Source organism: Nicotiana tabacum, chromosome 14, assembly GCF_000715075.1.
Source record: "Nicotiana tabacum cultivar K326 chromosome 14, ASM71507v2, whole genome shotgun sequence".
Taxonomy (NCBI): Eukaryota; Viridiplantae; Streptophyta; class Magnoliopsida; order Solanales; family Solanaceae; genus Nicotiana; species Nicotiana tabacum.
Genome location: NC_134093.1, coordinates 85,803,201 through 85,820,965, shown reverse-complemented (window position 1 = coordinate 85,820,965; position 17,765 = coordinate 85,803,201).

Here is a 17,765-nt window from a genome sequence, read left to right as displayed (position 1 = left end):
TTTCATCGGACTACTAGCCCCACTCACGAACGTACGTGCGAGTCGAGAAGTCACACAACTACCGATCACATAAACCCAACACAAAGATATGAATACAAGAGAAAATATAATTTTACCGACAATTAAGTATCCCGCCAAAACTTAAAGTAAAGAGGCTCGGTCAAATACACAAATTCTAGTCTCAAGCTCAGTTGTAAATTTAAGTAATCAAACATGCAAGATTAATTCAAGTAGTACTATTAAGGCATGATGTAGGTCTAAGTCTACCCGGACATAAGCAAAATCTAGTTTACACACGGATACTCGTTACATCGTACATACATAGCACCCATACAATAAAGCACATAATAAATAAAATAATCTATGGGGATAATTCTCTCTTACAAGATTAGGCAAGGGACTTACCTTGCTTCCAAGTCTTCTACTCGACTCTGACACTTTACTAACACCTCAAATCGATGCCGAATAAATCGAAACTAGCCAAAGGAACGTACAAACCAATAAAAATATACTCAAGAACTCATAATTTAACTATTAGAATCAATTTTCAACCTCACTCGTAGAGTCAACAAAAATCAACCCTAGGCTCACGCACCTCGGATTCTGGAACTTTTTGATGATAAATATTAACCATGGTATCATGAACTCAAATACATAACTTATTTCTAATTTCATAATCAATTTCGTTGTCAAATCTCATTTTTACCGATTCTAGGTTTTTCAACAAAATTCCACAATTTGTACCCATTTTTATGTTAAAATTCATACCTAATCCATGTATTTTACTCAGAATAAGTAAAAATCACTTAACCAGTGATACTTGATGAAAACTCCCCTTCAAAAAGCTCCCAAATCGCCCAGGTCCTTCTTCTTCGTGCTCGCGGAAGCACTCTCGGGATCGTGAAGACCAGAACTGCCCCTGCCCAGGTCTCCTTATTCGTGTTTGCGATCGCCCTGTCGCATTCCTGGAGAACAATTTTGCCATTCCTTTGCATTCGCGGACCTACTGCTGTATTCGCGAAGGCCAAAGCCTAACAGTCATTCCCTTCCTCTTCCTTCGCATTCGTGTGGCTTCCTTTGCATTCGCAAAGAGGAGCCACGTCCTCCATCGTATTATCAGGGTCATCTTCGCTTTTGCGAAGAGCAATAGATTCCCCCTCCAAATTGCTTCTTCGCGATCGCGAAACACAGCAGCACCAGCAAAAATCTACCAACTTTAATATTGCTTCGGGTGGTCCGAAACTCATCCAAGCTAACCAGGATCCCATTCAATTATACCAATAAGTATATAAACATAATCCGGACCTACGCGATGTCTCAAAACACTTAAAAATAACATCACAACCAACAATTGCACCTAAAACCAAACTAATCAACTTCTAAACTTCAAACGTTTTCCAACTAACTTCGAACGCGACGAATCATAGTTAGACAACTCGGAATGGAACCAAATTTCACACACAACACCGATATAATAATACGAACCTATTCAAAAGCTTAGAAATCCAGGCAGGGTCCGATATCACTAAAGTCCACTTCAAGTCAAACTTAAAAAACTCTAAAATCTTGCAAATACCAACTTCCGACAATAAGCGCTAAAACGCTCTCGGTCCATCCAAAACTCAATCCGAACATACTCCCAAGTCAAAAAGCACCATACAAACCTATTGGAATCTTCAAATCTCGATTCTGAGGTCGTTTACTCAAAGTGTTGACTTAAGTCAAACTTTGCCACCTTAGGCCACTATTATGAAAATAAGTATTTCGAATTCAATTTGAACACTTCCAAAACCAAACCAGCTGCCCCCTGCAAGTCATAAAATAGGAAAAATACATATGGAAAGTCTTAAATATGGGAATGGGGTTCTAGAAAGTAAAACAACTGGTCGAGTCGTTACAACATTTAAATGGTATATTAGCTATCTGTGATACTGATATGGAATGATTGCTCTATGGATCAGACTCTTGACATGCTCGTAACAGGTTGGTGCTGTTCTAGCCCAGCCAAGCCAGGTTTTGCTGCAATGAATATGTTTTTTTGTCATGGAAATTGCAGCGATCAATTAATATAGGTGTCTACTGTTACAAGGTCGATGTTTTTCGTATTGACACTACACGGTAGTCACACAACAATGACTCAACTCTCTTTCTTTTTCCCTCATATTTTGGCCTAACATGTAGATTCTGATAGCATAACGAAATCAAACAAGGCACACACCTTACAGAAATTTCTTCCCAACTTTGTATTAACTCGTGCTACAAAGAAACACATAAACAAAGCCTTACAAAAAGGAGTCAAAGGCATCCAACACTCTCCCTTGACAATCTGCCTAGCCTATGAATATATAGGCCACGTTTTTGGCTACAGCTTTATCTAAAACCTGGCAGTTGACATACCCAACTACAAGAGATTTTAAATTACAAATTTCAAACAAAACAACTTCCCACAACCCCACATAGCTACAATGCTGAAAAACAGGAAACTACTCCAACTGGCCAATTGCCCTGCATATGCGTGGCACATGGGCGCAATCTTCGAATTTTGGCGCCAAAGTCCAACTCTGTCATGTCTTCGCGCCAAGATCTCGTGCAGCATGAATTTGCGCACATGTTTTCCACTGCCGCTTGTCCAGCTCGCCCATGACACTGCCTTGCCCGCCCCCATCTGCCTTGCCACGCCCTGCCTTAGCTTGCCTTAGTTTTTCCAGCCTTTGTTATGCTTCTGTTGACCGTTGTCTTTGCCTTCCCATGGCCACGCCAATGCCATGGTCTTGTCATGCCTTGTCACCTTAGCCACATGTCGTCATTCCACAGTCCATGCCTATCAATACATGCCCATGTCGGACAGCCTTGTCAGCATGATGCCATAGTCATCATAGGTCTGTGCCGAGGTCCATCATGTAAATCCCTCATCACGCCCATGCCATGTTCAATCAATCAAGATGAGGGGCTAACAAACTTCCCCCACCAGATGAGCTTGTCACCCTAGACGAGGCAGAATCCAGATACGCCTTGATTTGATCCTAAATTGCCATAGTAATGGTCCTTTCTCCCAAGTTGCATCACATTCCTTCTTTCCCGTCCATTGAACTAGGAACTCTCTCCACCTATTCTTCTTGCTTTGACCCAGCATACGGTGATCCAAAATCTTCTCAATAGTCTCCTCAAATTACTTGTGCTCTACTGGAGGAGCACACTTTGGCACCGCCCTTGTCGGATCTTCAACATCTTCATGGAACCGTTTTCAGGAAACTCACATGAAAAGTTGGGTGAATTTTGAGACTGTCCGGCAGATCCAGCCGGTAGGCTACTTGACCCACCTTCTTTATAACTTCAAACGGGACGTCATACTTTGGAATCATCCCACGATGATGCGTCTTGCTACTGATTTTCTTCCAAATCTGTGGAGTAAGTTTCAGCAATACCTTGTCACCAACAATGAACTCCAAAGTCCGCCTATTTTTGTGAGGTTCCTTTTCATTCTTTTAGCCGCTTTTCTCAAGTTGTCTCGTGCCTCAGCCAGTAACTCATGCTTGTCGCGAGCATATCTATAAGAAGCAGGACACTTGCCCCCTGATTTCATCTGAGCAAGTTCCAGCGGTGTGTCCGGCTGTCTTCCCAACACTATCTCAAAAGGACTCATTTCAGTTGTCGAAGACCTGTGCAAGTTGTAACAAAACTGCGCATTGTCTAGTAACTCAACCCAATTCCTATGATTAGCAGTCACATAATGCCTCAAGTTTTCTTCAAGAAGATGATTGATACGCTCGGTCTGCCCATCTGTTTGTGGGTGATTTGCAGTCGAGAATTTCAAATCAGTCCCCAAGAATTTGAACACAACAGTCAAAAATCGGCCTGTAAATCTCGCATCCCGATCACTCACAATATCCCTTAGAATCCCAATGTGTTTCACAACATGCTTGTAGAATAATTCAGCAGCTACTTCGGAAAAACAAATGGTTGGAGCAGCAACAAAAATTTCATACTTTGAGAATCTGTCTACCACTACCATAATTGATGCTTTTCCATCAACTTTTGGAAGCCCGCTGATAAATTCCATAGAAACAGAAGCCCACGGACACTCCGTAATCGGTAGAGGTTGTAGTAAATCAGCTTCCTTCTTCCGTTCCGTCTTGTCAAGTTGACAAACCAGGCAAGTCTTCACATAGGCCTCAACACCATCTTCCATTTTTAGCCAAAAGTAATTCTGAGACAGCAACGCCAACATCCTTTCAACACACGGATGACCAACATAAGGAGTATCATGCGTCTCCTTTAGAAGATAATGACGCAACTCGGCACCTTGAGGAACCACAATTCTCCCCCCTTTTTAAGTGCAGCAGATCGTCCTCGATCCAATAACATTTAGTTGTCCCGTCTTTCACTTGATCCATCAATTTCACATACAATGGATCGTTCATAGCACATAACTTGATTGTATCCAGAAAATCAGATTCAATTCGAGTAAGTGCATAAGTTGCAGCAAATACCTCTTTGCGACTATGTGCGTCGACAACGTAATTTTGTTTTCCAGGTTTGTGCACCCATATAAAGTCGTATTTAGCCAAGAACTCTTGTCATCGGGCCTGCTTCGGACTCAATTTCTGTTGAGTCTTGAAGTATGTAATAGCCACGTTGTCCTTCCGCACCACGAACTTTGTTCCCAGTAAGTAGACTCTCCAAACTTGAAGGCAATGAATTACTGCAACCATCTCTTTCTCATGTGCAGAATAACGTTGCTCCGCAGCATTCAACTTTTTGCTTTCAAATGCAACAGGATGATCCTCCTGGACCAGCACACCGCCAACAGCATAATCTGAAGCATCCGTGTGTACTTCAAATGGCAAATCAAAATTTGGCAGCTTCAAGATTGGTTCGAATGCAATGGCCTTCTTCAATGCATTGAAATCCTTGTCACATGAATCCGACCAAACCCATTTGACATTCTTTTTCAGCAAATCTGTCAAAGGAGCAGCCCTTTTTGAATAGCCTGCAATGAACTTCTAATAGTAATTTGTCAATCCCAAAAATTATCTAAGTTCCTTTATCCCGCTTGGTGCTTGCCAATCAAATATTGCTTGCACCTTCTTTGGGTCACTCCGCACTTGGTTTTTACTAACCAAATGGCCTAGAAACTTTATCTCGCGACTTGTAAATTCACACTTTTCCATCTTGACATAGAGTTGGTATGCTCTAAGTCTTTCCAGCACCTTCCTTAAGTGAGACAAATGATCTTCAAGGGTCCAGCTATAGATGACTATGTCGTCTAAGTAAACAACTATAAAGTCATCAAGATACTCGTAAAGAACATTGTTCATTAAATTACAGAAAGTTGTCGGGCATTGGTTAGCCCAAACGGCATTACAAGAAATTCAAAGCTACCATATCTAGTTACACAAGTGGTCTTAGGGGCATCCCCCTCGGCTATCCTAACCTGCCAATAGCCCGACCTTAGGTATAACTTAGTAAAATAACTAGCCTTCGAAAGCCTATCCAGCAGATCTTGAATCAAAGGGTTCGGATACTTGTTTTTGACAGTCACCTTGTTCAGCGCTCTATAATCAACACACATCCGCAGCGTACTGTCCTATTTTTTCTGGAACAAAACAGGAGCATCGTATGGAGCCTTCTATGGTTGAATCAACCCAACATATAGCAACTCAGACAATTGCTTCCTTAGTTCAATCAGTTCCATAGGCGACATGCAGTAAGGAGGCCACGCAGGCAGTAGTGATCCAGGAATAAGTTCAATCCTGTGATCAATCTCCCTCCTCAGTGGTAAATCCCTTGGCAATTCTGGAGGTATCACAGGTTTGAATTTCTTCAGGAAATCTGCAACACAATCCGGGACCTCAATATGCACATCTGGTTTGACTTCAACGAGTGCAGCGAGGTAAGTCTTCTCATCCTTCTGCAAGCCTTTCTCAAATGCAATGGCAGAAATCAAAGCAGCAATCACATCATTCTTTCTTTCATCCCCGTAAGGCCGAATACCTTTCACAAAGCCGGGGTTTGTCTCCCCATGAACATACGCCCATCCAAATAAGGAATTGGAGCGACTTTGTTCTTCTTCAGGAAATCAATTCCCAGCAGCACATTGAAGTCATCCAATGGCACAACAGTCATGTTGAACTTTCAAGACCAATGGCCCAATATTATCGGGACATCTAGCGCCACCCCATAACAAGGTTGCGCTTTTGAGTTTACAGCATTCATCTTCATCGGACACTTTGTCACTTGCAGTTCATACTCTTGAACAATTTTGGAGGCAACAAAGGTGTGCATGGCTACGGTATCAACCACCGTCATGACACTCGTGTTTTTGATTTTTAGATCCACATACATCAATGTGGAATAAGCATCAGCCAAATCATCCTCCATAGCATTCAGGTATGAAACTTCTTCCTTGGCAGCATTTTCTTCATCTTCTGCCACAGTTACACAAGCCAAAGTGTTCAACAGCCACACGGATTCACGTAGGCAGCAACTTCCTGTCCCTTTCCTTGTTTCTCCTCTACAGCAAGAAGAGCATTTATCTTCCCTTGATTAGGACAGTTTCGTGAATGATGTCCAGGTATTTGACATGTCCAACAAACCTTTTCACCACCCGTTGGCCTATTTGTTTTTTACAAAGAGGCATCCATCTTGCCTTTGCCTTTGTCATTTCCATCTTGCTTCCGATTGTCCTTCCTCCAGTCCTTACTCTTCTCCTTTTTCTTTGACTTAGAAGAAGAGGCAGGATTAGAAGTTAGACCCGTTGAGTGAAAATCCACCAATGCGTCCGCTGCCATAATTGCACTAGGCAGATCATTAACTTTCTGCCTACGAATTGCGTTTTGTGTCCAGACTTGCATTCCGGAAATGAAATTGTGCAGTTTATCCTCATCCGACATGTTTTGGATGTCTAGCAACAAAGATGAAAAATCTTTCACATAGTCCCGAATGGAACTAGTCTGTCTCAACTACTTCAAGCAATCCCTAGCAACCCAAGACGAGTTGCAAGGCAAGAACTTATCCCTCAGCGCGTCACGAAGTTTCTCCCAAGTATCAACCTTGGGTCTGCCAGCACTTTCATTGTCTATATTTTTTGTACGCCACCACAGCATTGCATCTCCTCTGAAATAACGCACCGCCATGGTTAGTTTGTCCTTCTCCGGGACATGAGCAGTAGAGAAGTAATGCTCCAAGTCCCACAAGAAGTTTTCCAATACCATGGCGCCTCTCACGCCATCAAATGCCTTTGGTTCTGGAATCTTAATTTTGGAATGTTTTTCACCTCCTTGGGGCACATTTGCAATAGCCCATCGGAGGATCTGAATTTTCGTTTTAAGATGCTCATTCTCCTTCTGTAATTTTTCCAACTGCTCTACAGTAGTTTCCTGGTAAGCCTGCAATTCCACCAGTTGGGTATCAACACTCTCACGAACATGTTGAAGTTTTGTGTTGACGCCATAGGTCTGCGTCAGAATATCCACCAGATCTATTGCGTCATCAGTAATTCCCACCAGCGCCTCCAACTTCTGAAGCCTTTCACCAAGTTCTACATTTCAAGCCGTAATAATTCCAAGATCTTGCCGACATTTCTCTGATACCAGTTATTACGGGGTCGATTTTTTTCATATTGACACTGGACGACAGTCACACAACAATGACTCGACCCTCTTTCTTTTTCCCTCGCTTTTTGGCCTAACACTTAGATTATTATAGCATAAAGAAATCAGAAAAGGCACACAGCTTACAGGAATTTCTTCCCAACTTTGTATTAACTCATGCTACAAAGAAACACATAAACAAAGCCTTACAAAAAGGAGTGAAAGGCAGCCAACACTCTCGCTTGACAATTTGCATAGCCTATGAATATATAGGCCACGTTTTTAGCTCCAGCCTTATCTAAAACCTAGTAGTTGACATCCCCAACTATAAGATATTTTAAATTTCGAATTTCAAACAAGACAACTTCCCAAAGCCCCACATAGCCACAATGCTGAAAAATAGGAAACTGCTCCAACTGGCCAACTGCCCTACATGTGTGTGGCACATGGGCGCAGCCTTCGAATTTTTGCGCCAAAGGCCATCTCTATCATGTCTTCGCACCAAGCTCTCGTGCTGCATTCCTTTGGGTGCATGTCTGCCATTGCTGCTTGCCCAGCTCGCCCATGACACTGCCTTGCTTGCGCCCATCTACCTTGCCACGCCCTACCTTAGCTTGCCTTAGTTTTTCCAGCCGTTGATGTGCTTCTACTGCCCGTTGTCTTTGCCTTGCCATGGCCATACCAATGCCATGGTCTTGTCATGCCTTGGAACCTTAGCCATATGCCGTCGTACCACAGTCCATTCCCATCAACACCTGCCCATGTTGGACAGCCTTGTCAACATGATGCCATAGTCATCATAAGGCCGTGCCGAGGTCCATCATATAAATCCCTCATCACACCCATACCATGTTCGATCAATCAAGCCGGGGGGCTAACAAACCATAATGCAAAAGTCTCAAATGCTAAAAATCTCTTGTAATATAACATGTAATTTTATATGGAACGCGTTGTCGGTGATTTTCATAACCACTACTATGACATTCAGTCCTAAGCAAATTTTGATAGACATCCTGAAACAAGCTTGACGTCTAAAATTGAATTGAATTGAAATAAGGGTAAAATCAACGTGGTCCTAAAAACCCTTTTTTCCCTATCTAAAATTTTCTCTCTCCGTACAATAACGGACAAATCTTAACGTCTCTAGGAGACTCTAAGCAGTTGGCGCTTACGCGCCGCTTCCATGTCCACATCGAATGGCCTGATACCGGCGCGTCCTAGCAATAATTCAAAACCTCTAGCTGGAGCGACTACCTCCATGCAAGGAATTACTCCCAAATCAACATGTGCGACTACAATTTCTCCACCGGTGATACAGAACCCCAACTCTAATGTCAATAGTGGATACCAAGTGAAGGCTAGAATAACAAATCATAATGGCATGCCATCAGTGATTTTCCAATCCAAAGATTACTATGGAGTGATGGCTCAACATTGCTGACTTACAGTAGTCGGAAAATTTCTGAAGACCAGACCCGAAATTGAAATCATTCAAAGCTCCTTTGCCGAGAAAATCTCAATAAAAGGTAATATCGATATTGGTGCTTATGATTTTAGAATAGTTTTTATGGACTTTAGTAATGAAAAGGATTGCAAGAATGTCTTTTTCAAGCGGGTTATTGAAATAGATGGACAACAAATGTTGCTTGAACAATGGACACAAGATTTCAAACCGGATGAAGATTCCCCCTTTGCCTCGGTTTGGGTATTATTACCAGGTTTTCCATTTTATTGTCATTACTTGGAGTATATTAAGCAGAATCTAAGTCCAGTTGGAGTTCCACAGACTTCAGACATAGCTACTGGATCAAAAATAAGATCTGGGATGGAAATATTTAGAGTATTATTGATCTCACAAAATCATTATTGGACAGTGTATTTGTGGGTCAAGAAGATGAGGAATTGCCCTTAAAAAGTTATACTCAAAAGTTAGAATATGAACAAGTGCCCAAATACTGCAAACATTGCAAGCGAATTGGACATTCTTTGGTTCCATGTAGGTGGGCTGAAAAAAGAAAAAAGAGCAACACGACACTGAAGGGAAGAAATAGGAAGACGGCAATAAGGATCAACAAATACAAGAGAGTACTACAAAAGATGAAATAGTATTAAACAATTTGAAGGACCATCAAGCTAAACCCTCAAAGAACAAGGAAGAAAACAAGAAGGGCGACAATCACGGTAAAGAAGACAAGAGTAACATTGAAAATTTAAATGCAAAGAAATCGAAAGATGTGAATAACTTTGATGAAGAGAAAAAAGTTGTCACTATTGCCAAAAAGAAGAAGGAAAATCAACAAAGGAAGGAGGCTATGAAGATGAAGATCCCGAGGAAAACTAAGTTTAAACCTACCATCATTACTACGGAAAGAGGGATCGGGATTGATATGGAAATCTCACAAAATGAGCCAGAAAATTCCATTTTCAACTTAGATTTAACTGAACAAAAACAACATGAAGAAGTGGCAGTCAACAATATACCAGTTGAGCAAGAAGGCAATAAGAGTAAAAACCAAAAAAGTGACCCACCTCTGTTAAACATGGAGAAGTTTGACAAATTGTCTTCTAATATTAAAGAAACACCTGAACATTTTGAAGATGCCATAGAGATAGAATCTCGGGTGGCAACATATGAGCCTATCCATAATAAAGAAGGGAAAATTACAATTCAACTAAATCTGGAGAACCCAAACGCTTACAATGATGAGGTAGACCCCAAAACCTCTTTTGACATTAGAAACAAGAAGATTGCCAAAGAAGATTTTGAAACCAAGTGGGACACTCCAAGAAAAATGATAAGTGGGGATTTTGACTGCTTATTAGCACCTTTTATCTTTTGTTTTAGTCCGAAAGTATTTAATTGTATTCCCGAAACTAATAAAATTGTGCAAAATTATAGGAATAATGAAAGTTTGGCCTCCGAAGATGAAATCCGACTCAAAAAGGAGTGTTCCGAAGTACAAGGCAATAAAGGGCGCAGAAGCACAAATGTGCGATCCGCAGAAGGAATTCTGCGACCGTAGAATTCCATCTGTGGCTGCAAACCAAGAAGAAAAATCTAACAAAAGTTTCAATAATGTGCGAATCACACATGAATTGTGTGGCGGAAGAACTGGGCTAAGAATCAAAGATTAGAGAGTATGCAAAAAGACCAAGTCTAGGAGCCTTTGTGAATTGCGGACTGCATAAGAATTGTGCTGCCGCTGAAGACTGCCTCGTGGCCGCAGTACATAAATGTGTAGCTGCAGAAGATTACCTCGCGGCCGCAGTTCAGAAATGTGCAGCCGCAAAACTCTACTTCCTGCCAGCTGAAGAAATCTGCGGACCGCACATGGAATTGTGCGGCCGCAGAACCTCCCGAGGAGCATTTTTGTCTGTGATTTTTGGCCCTGTATACATAGACGAGTTTCACAAAATTATGTCAAGTTTGAACATCTGAAGCTGTTGTAGCCGTTTTTCTTTACTATTTTAGGAAGTTTTACATTATTTTGGTGTTTTAACATTAGATTTTATCATTTTAATCTTCCATTATGAGTTTAATTATCTTTTCTTCTCTATTTTCTGCAATTTTCATTATGAGTAGAAAGCCTTTTACTAGGGTTGTGACCCAACCCTAGTGTGTAAACCTTATGGGTATCTAATTTAGTACTTGTTTATGATTGGGTGTTGATTATTTAGCTTAGTTCATGCTTTAATTTTAGAATTAATGGTTGCAAATATTGATTCATGCCTATTTGACTTAGTCTCTACTTGAAAAGGAGAGACCTAGTCTAGGCTAAGTTAGCTAACAAGGAATTGGGTTAATTGAGAGATTGATTAAACTAATTAAAGGGTTCAAACAAGAGATAATTATAACCCGACTTGAGCCCTTATCAACTGTTTTGATTGATACCCATTTGGACTTGAGAAAGCCAAATTGGGCAAAATCACTCTCTGACCGAGATGTATTGAGTGAGCAACGTAGAGTTGAGAGCTATAAGACACCCCAATCAACAAAACAAGCATTAATATCTTTATCCTATTAGGCAAACACCTAGGTTATGGTCACAACCCTAGGCCTTTAATCCAATTGGAAAAACCTCAAAAACATTTATTTATAATATATTTTCTTTATCTTGCATTCATTAGAGTAACAGTAGAAATAGAAAACAAAATCTTGCTATGGAAGTGCAATCTTAGATAACCCATTTGCTTAATTCAAATATATACTCCTCACTCCCATGATAACTCCCAGTGGATTTGACCTCGACTCCTAGTTGGGTAATTATTATTCCATACGACCGTGTCATATCTCTTATTGAGGTGTGTTGTGGACGTGATCAATTTTTAGCTTCGTTGTCGGGGAGTTAAAACGGTGCTAGCTATATATTTGAGTGTGTTTTTGGAATATCTTCTTTTCCTTCTGTGTTACTAACTTGTTTGAGTAATCGTAGGTGCAACCATGGCAAACAATGAGCTCAAAAATTTACCTTTGGGAGATGTGGACGTCGAGGATGATCAAGTTGATGAGGTTCCTCTTGAACCTCAAGCCAATAGAAGAGGCCAAGTGCCTCATGACAATTTCCCCGCTCCACCCCCACCTCCACCACGAGCGGCTCCACATCGGATATTACCCAATGAAGGATATGCAAGTGCAATAGTCCATCCCCGTATTAGGGAGGGCAACTTTCAAATCACCAATGTGATGCTCCCTTTGCTGGAGCAACGCGATTTCTTCACCGGTGCTCCAACTCAAAATGCGTACAAACATTTGAAGGGATTTGTGGACACTTGTTAGGGGAGTAAAAAAACAAATGTCTCCGACGATGCATTGAGGCTAAGGCTTTTTCCCTTCTCTTTACGGGGGAAAGCTTTAGATTGGTTGAAACGATTGCCAAACCATTCCATCAACATTTGGGATGAGTTGGCGTAAAAGTTTATTTTTAAGTTCTTCTCTCTGGGGCACATGGCTACACTTCAGGATGTGATTTTGGCATTCAAGCAAGATCCAAATGAACCACTATACGAGATATGAGAACACTATAGAAAAATGGTTAAGGAATGTCCCACCAACGATATGGTGGAAATATGATTCAATAAACTTTCTATCGTGGGATTAACATAACCAACCGATGTGTAGTGAATCAACTTGCTGTTGGAATTTCATGACTACGCCTTATACGGAAGCTTGTGAGATTTTGGATGAGATGGCAGAAACATCATCGGCTTGGCAATCCCGGGGTAATGTTCCACAAGGTGATCCGAACGTGATCCACCTTCACAAAGAGTTGCATGACCATGGGCAAGCCATTGCTAAATTGACTACCACCATGAATCTACTAGCAAAGTCTCAACTTCAAAAAGTGCAAAATCCTAAGCAAGTCAATGCAATGGGAGGGGTGAACATGATGGTAAACAAAAGAAGGACTAGAGGTCCACAAGTGTAAAATCGAGTGGAGAATTATGTGCAAGAAGATAGTGGCTTTGATCAAGATGATTCTTATAATGAACAAGAATAGGAGGTGTAATATGTGAACAACTTTCATGGGCAAATAAATAACTTCCAAGGTCAAACCAACAACAATGGCAACCTCAAAATAATCAAGGCAATTGGAATTCTAACAACCAAGGAAATTAGAGTGGTGGCAACTATCAAGGGACATGACATAACAACAACAATCAAGGAAATTGAAGTGGAAATAATCAAGGAAATTGGGGGTAACAATCAAGGCGGATGGAATAATAATCAAGGCAACCGGGGTTCGGGTTTTCAAAAGCCCCCGATGTATCAACAACCGGGCAACCTGCCTCCTTATCCTTCCCATGGTCCAAGTTCTTCAAACAATGAGATGGGGCATATTAAGAATATGTTCAAGCAAATAATGGAAACGAATGCCAATTCGGATGCCCAACTTGCCTCACACAACACATCGATCCACAACTTAGAAGTGCAAATGGGGCAAATCTCTCAAGCTCTAAATTCTCGTCCTAAGGGGGAACTACCAAGTGGCATAGTAGTAAACCCAAAGGGTGAAAACAACACGGATCATGCCATGGCCATTACTACAAGAAGTAAAAGAGGTGGGAATGCACCCACCTCAAGTCAAAGGCAACTTATGGATGATGAGCGAGTGGTACAAGAAGAAGAGGTCCCGAACAATGTGTTGCAATTAAATGATGAAGTTCGGATTGATATTGATGATAGTGTGGAAGAGACTCAAGAGGAGGTCAACCCATCTAGGTATCACATTATTGACATACTAGAGTTGATAGTGCAAAAGGCTAAGGCACCATTGCATAAGCCTCCACCTCCATACCCTCAAAGACTTTCCAAGCAAAATGGCGAGAATCAATTCAAGAAGTTCATTCAAATGATGAAGAGTCTCTCAATCAATGTTCTATTAGTTTAACCTTTGGAACAAATTCCTAGCTATGCAAAGTTTATGAAGGATCTCGTGACAAAGAAATGGTCAATGAATTTTGAAACCACCAAAGTAACTCATCAAGTGAGTGCAATTGTGCATTCAATTGTTTCTAAGTTGGAGGATGTTGGTGCTTTCACGATTCCTTGTACAATTGGAAGTGCCGAGTTTGCAAAAGATCTTTGTGATCTTGGGGAAAGTATCAATTTAATACCGTATTCGGGCTTTAAGACCTTGGGAATTGGAAAACCAAGACCTACCTCTATGAGATTGCAAATGACCAATCGTACTATGAATAAACCTTTGGGAGTGATTGAAGATATCTTGGTTCGTATTGATAAATTCACACTTCCAGCGGATTTTGTCATTCTAGATTGTGAAGTTGATTATGAGGTGCCAATTATTCTTGGGAGATCTTTCCTTGCTACGGGAAAGGCTCTTTATGATGTTGAAGCCGGAGAACTTACATTCTGGGTTGGTGAATAAAAAGTGGTCTTCAGTGTGTTTAAGTCCATGCGGAAACCAAATAGCAATGAGGTGTGCTCTTTTGTGGACTTGGTGACCGATGTTATTGTTGATGAATCAAGTGCTATGATCAATGTTGGTGATATGTTGGAGGTCATCTTTATCAACTTTTATGATGACCATATGGATGGCTTCATGGAATGTGTGAACTCTTTGCAAGGAATGGGGTCGTACAACTATGCTCCCCGAACATTGTCCTTGGATCTTGAAAATAGGACAACTCCTCCTACAAAGCCTTCTATTAAAGAGCCTCCTACCTTGGAGTTGAAGCCATTGCCTCCACATCTTTGGTATGAATTTCTTGGTCCTTGTTCTACTTTACCGGTTATTCTTTCCTCTTGTTTGACTAACGTGCAGGCAGACTCCACTTTGGCGGTGCTACAAAAGAGGAAGAAGGCTATTGGGTGGACTTTGGCAGATATTCGGGGGATAAGCCCTGCATTTTGCATGCATAAGATCAACTTGGAATAAGGCGCCAAACCATCTATTGAAAATCAAAGGAGACTCAATGAGGCTATGCAAGAAGTTATCAAGAAGGGGATTATCAAGTGGTTGGATGTCGAGGTTGTCTACCTTATCTCCGATAGTTGGTGGACTTCTCCAGTTCAATATGTCCCAAAGAAAGGGGGCATGACGGTAGTCACCAATGACAAGAATGAGTTGATTCCTACAAGAACGGTGACCGTATGGAGGATGTGTATGGACTATCGCAAGCTCAACAAAGTCACAATGAAGGATCATTTTTCACTTCCTTTCTTAGATCAAATGCTTGATAGATTGGCCGGCCGTGCTTTATATTGCTTTCTTGTTGGGTATTCGGGCTACAACCAAATTCTTATTGCTCTGGAGGATCAAGAAAAAATAACATTTACATGTCCCTGTGGTACTTTCGCCTTCAAGTGGATGCCCGTTGTCTTTGCCTTGCCATGGCCATACCAATGCCATGGTCTTGTCATGCCTTGGCACCTTAGCCATATGCCGTCGTACCACAGTCCATTCCCATCAACACCTGCCCATGTTGGACAGCCTTGTCAACATGATGCCATAGTCATCATAAGGCCGTGCCGAGGTCCATCATATAAATCCCTCATCACACCCATACCATGTTCGATCAATCAAGCCGGGGGCTAACAAACCATAATGCAAAAGTCTCTAATGCTAAAAGTCTCTTGTAATATAACATGTAATTTTATATGGAACGAGTTGTCGGTGATTTTCATAACCACTACTATGACATTCAGTCCTAAGCAAATTTTGATAGACATCCTAAAACAAGCTTGACGTCTAAAATTGAATTGAATTGAAATAAGGGTAAAATCAACGTGGTCCTAAAAAAACCTTTTTTCCCAATCTAAAATTTTCTCTCTCCGTACAATAACGGACAAATCTTAACGTCTCTAGGAGACTTTAAGCAGTTGGCGCTTACGCGCCGCTTCCATGTCCACATCGAACGGCCTGATACCGGCGCGTCCTAGCAATAATTCAAAACCTCTAGCTGGAGCGACTACCTCCATGCAAGGAATTACTCCCAAATCAACATGTGCGACTACAGTTTCTCCACCAGTGATACAGAACCCCAACTCTAATGTCAATAGTGGATACCAAGTGAAGGCTAGAATAACAAATCATAATGGCATGCCATCAGTGATTTTCCAATCCAAAGATTACTATGGAATGATGGATCAACATTGCTGACTTACAGTAGTCGGAAAATTTCTGAAGACCAGACCCGAAATTGAAATCATTCAAAGCTCCTTTGCCGAGAAAATCTCAATAAAAGGTAATATCGATATTGGTGCTTATGATTTTAGAATAGTTTTTATGGACTTTAGTAATGAAGAGGATTGCAAGAATGTCTTTTTCAAGCGGGTAATTGAAATAGATGGACAACAAATATTGCTTGAACAATGGACACCAGATTTCAAACCGGATGAAGATTCCCCATTTGCCCCGGTTTAGGTATTATTACCAGGTTTTCCATTGTCATTACTTGGAGTATATTAAGCAGAATCTAAGTCCAGTTGGAGTTCCACAGACTTCAGACATAGCTACTGGATCAAAAACAAGATCTGGGATGGAAAAATTTAGAGTATTATTGATCTCACAAAATCATTAGTGGACAGTGTATTTGTGGGTCAAGAAGATGAGGAATTGCCCTTAAAAAGTTATACTCAAAAGTTAGAATATGAACAAGTGCCCAAATACTGCAAACATTGCAAGCGAATTGGACATTCTTTGGTTCCATGTAGGTGGGCTGAAAAAAGAAAAAAGAGCAACACGACACTGAAGGGAAGTAATAGGAAGACGGCAATAAGGATCAACAAATACAAGAGAGTACTACAAAAGATGAAATAGTATTAAACAATTTGAAGGACCATCAAGCTAAACCCTCAAAGAACAAGGAAGAAAACAAGAAGGGCGACAATCACGGTAAAGAGGACAAGAGTAACATTGAAAATTTAAACGCAAAGAAATCGAAAGATGTGAATAATTTTGATGAAGAGAAAAAAGTTGTCACTATTGCCAAAAAGAAGAAGGAAAATCAACAAAGGAAGGAGGCTATGAAGATGAAGATCCCGAGGAAAACTAAGTTTAAACCTACCATCATTACTACGGAAAGAGGGATCGGGATTGATATGGAAATCTCACAAAATGAGCCAGAAAATTCAATTTTCAACTTAGATTTAACTGAACAAAAACAACATGAAGAAGTGGCAGTCAACAATATACCAGTTGAGCAAGAAGGCAATAAGAGTAAAAACCAAAAAAGTGACCCACCTCTGTTAAACATGGAGAAGTTTGACAAATTGTCTTCTAATGTTAAAGAAACACCTGAACATTTTGAAGATGCCATAGAGATAGAATCTCGGGTGGCAACATATGAGCCTATCCAAAATAAAGAAGGGAAAATTACAATTCAACTAAATCTGGAGGACCCGAACGCTTACAATGATGAGGTAGACCCCAACACCTCTTTTGACATTAGAAACAAGAAGATTGCCAAAGAAGATTTTGAAACCAAGGGGGACACTCCAAGAAAAATGATAAGTGGGGATTTTGACTGCTTATTAGCACCTTTTATCTTTTGTTTTAGTCCGAAAGTATTTAATTGTGTTCCCGAAACTAATGAAATTGTGCAAAATTATAGGAATACTGGAAGTTTGGCCTCCGGAGATGAAATCCGACTCAAAAAGGAGTGTTCCGAAGTACAAGGCAATAAAGGGCGCAGAAGCACAAATGTGCGATC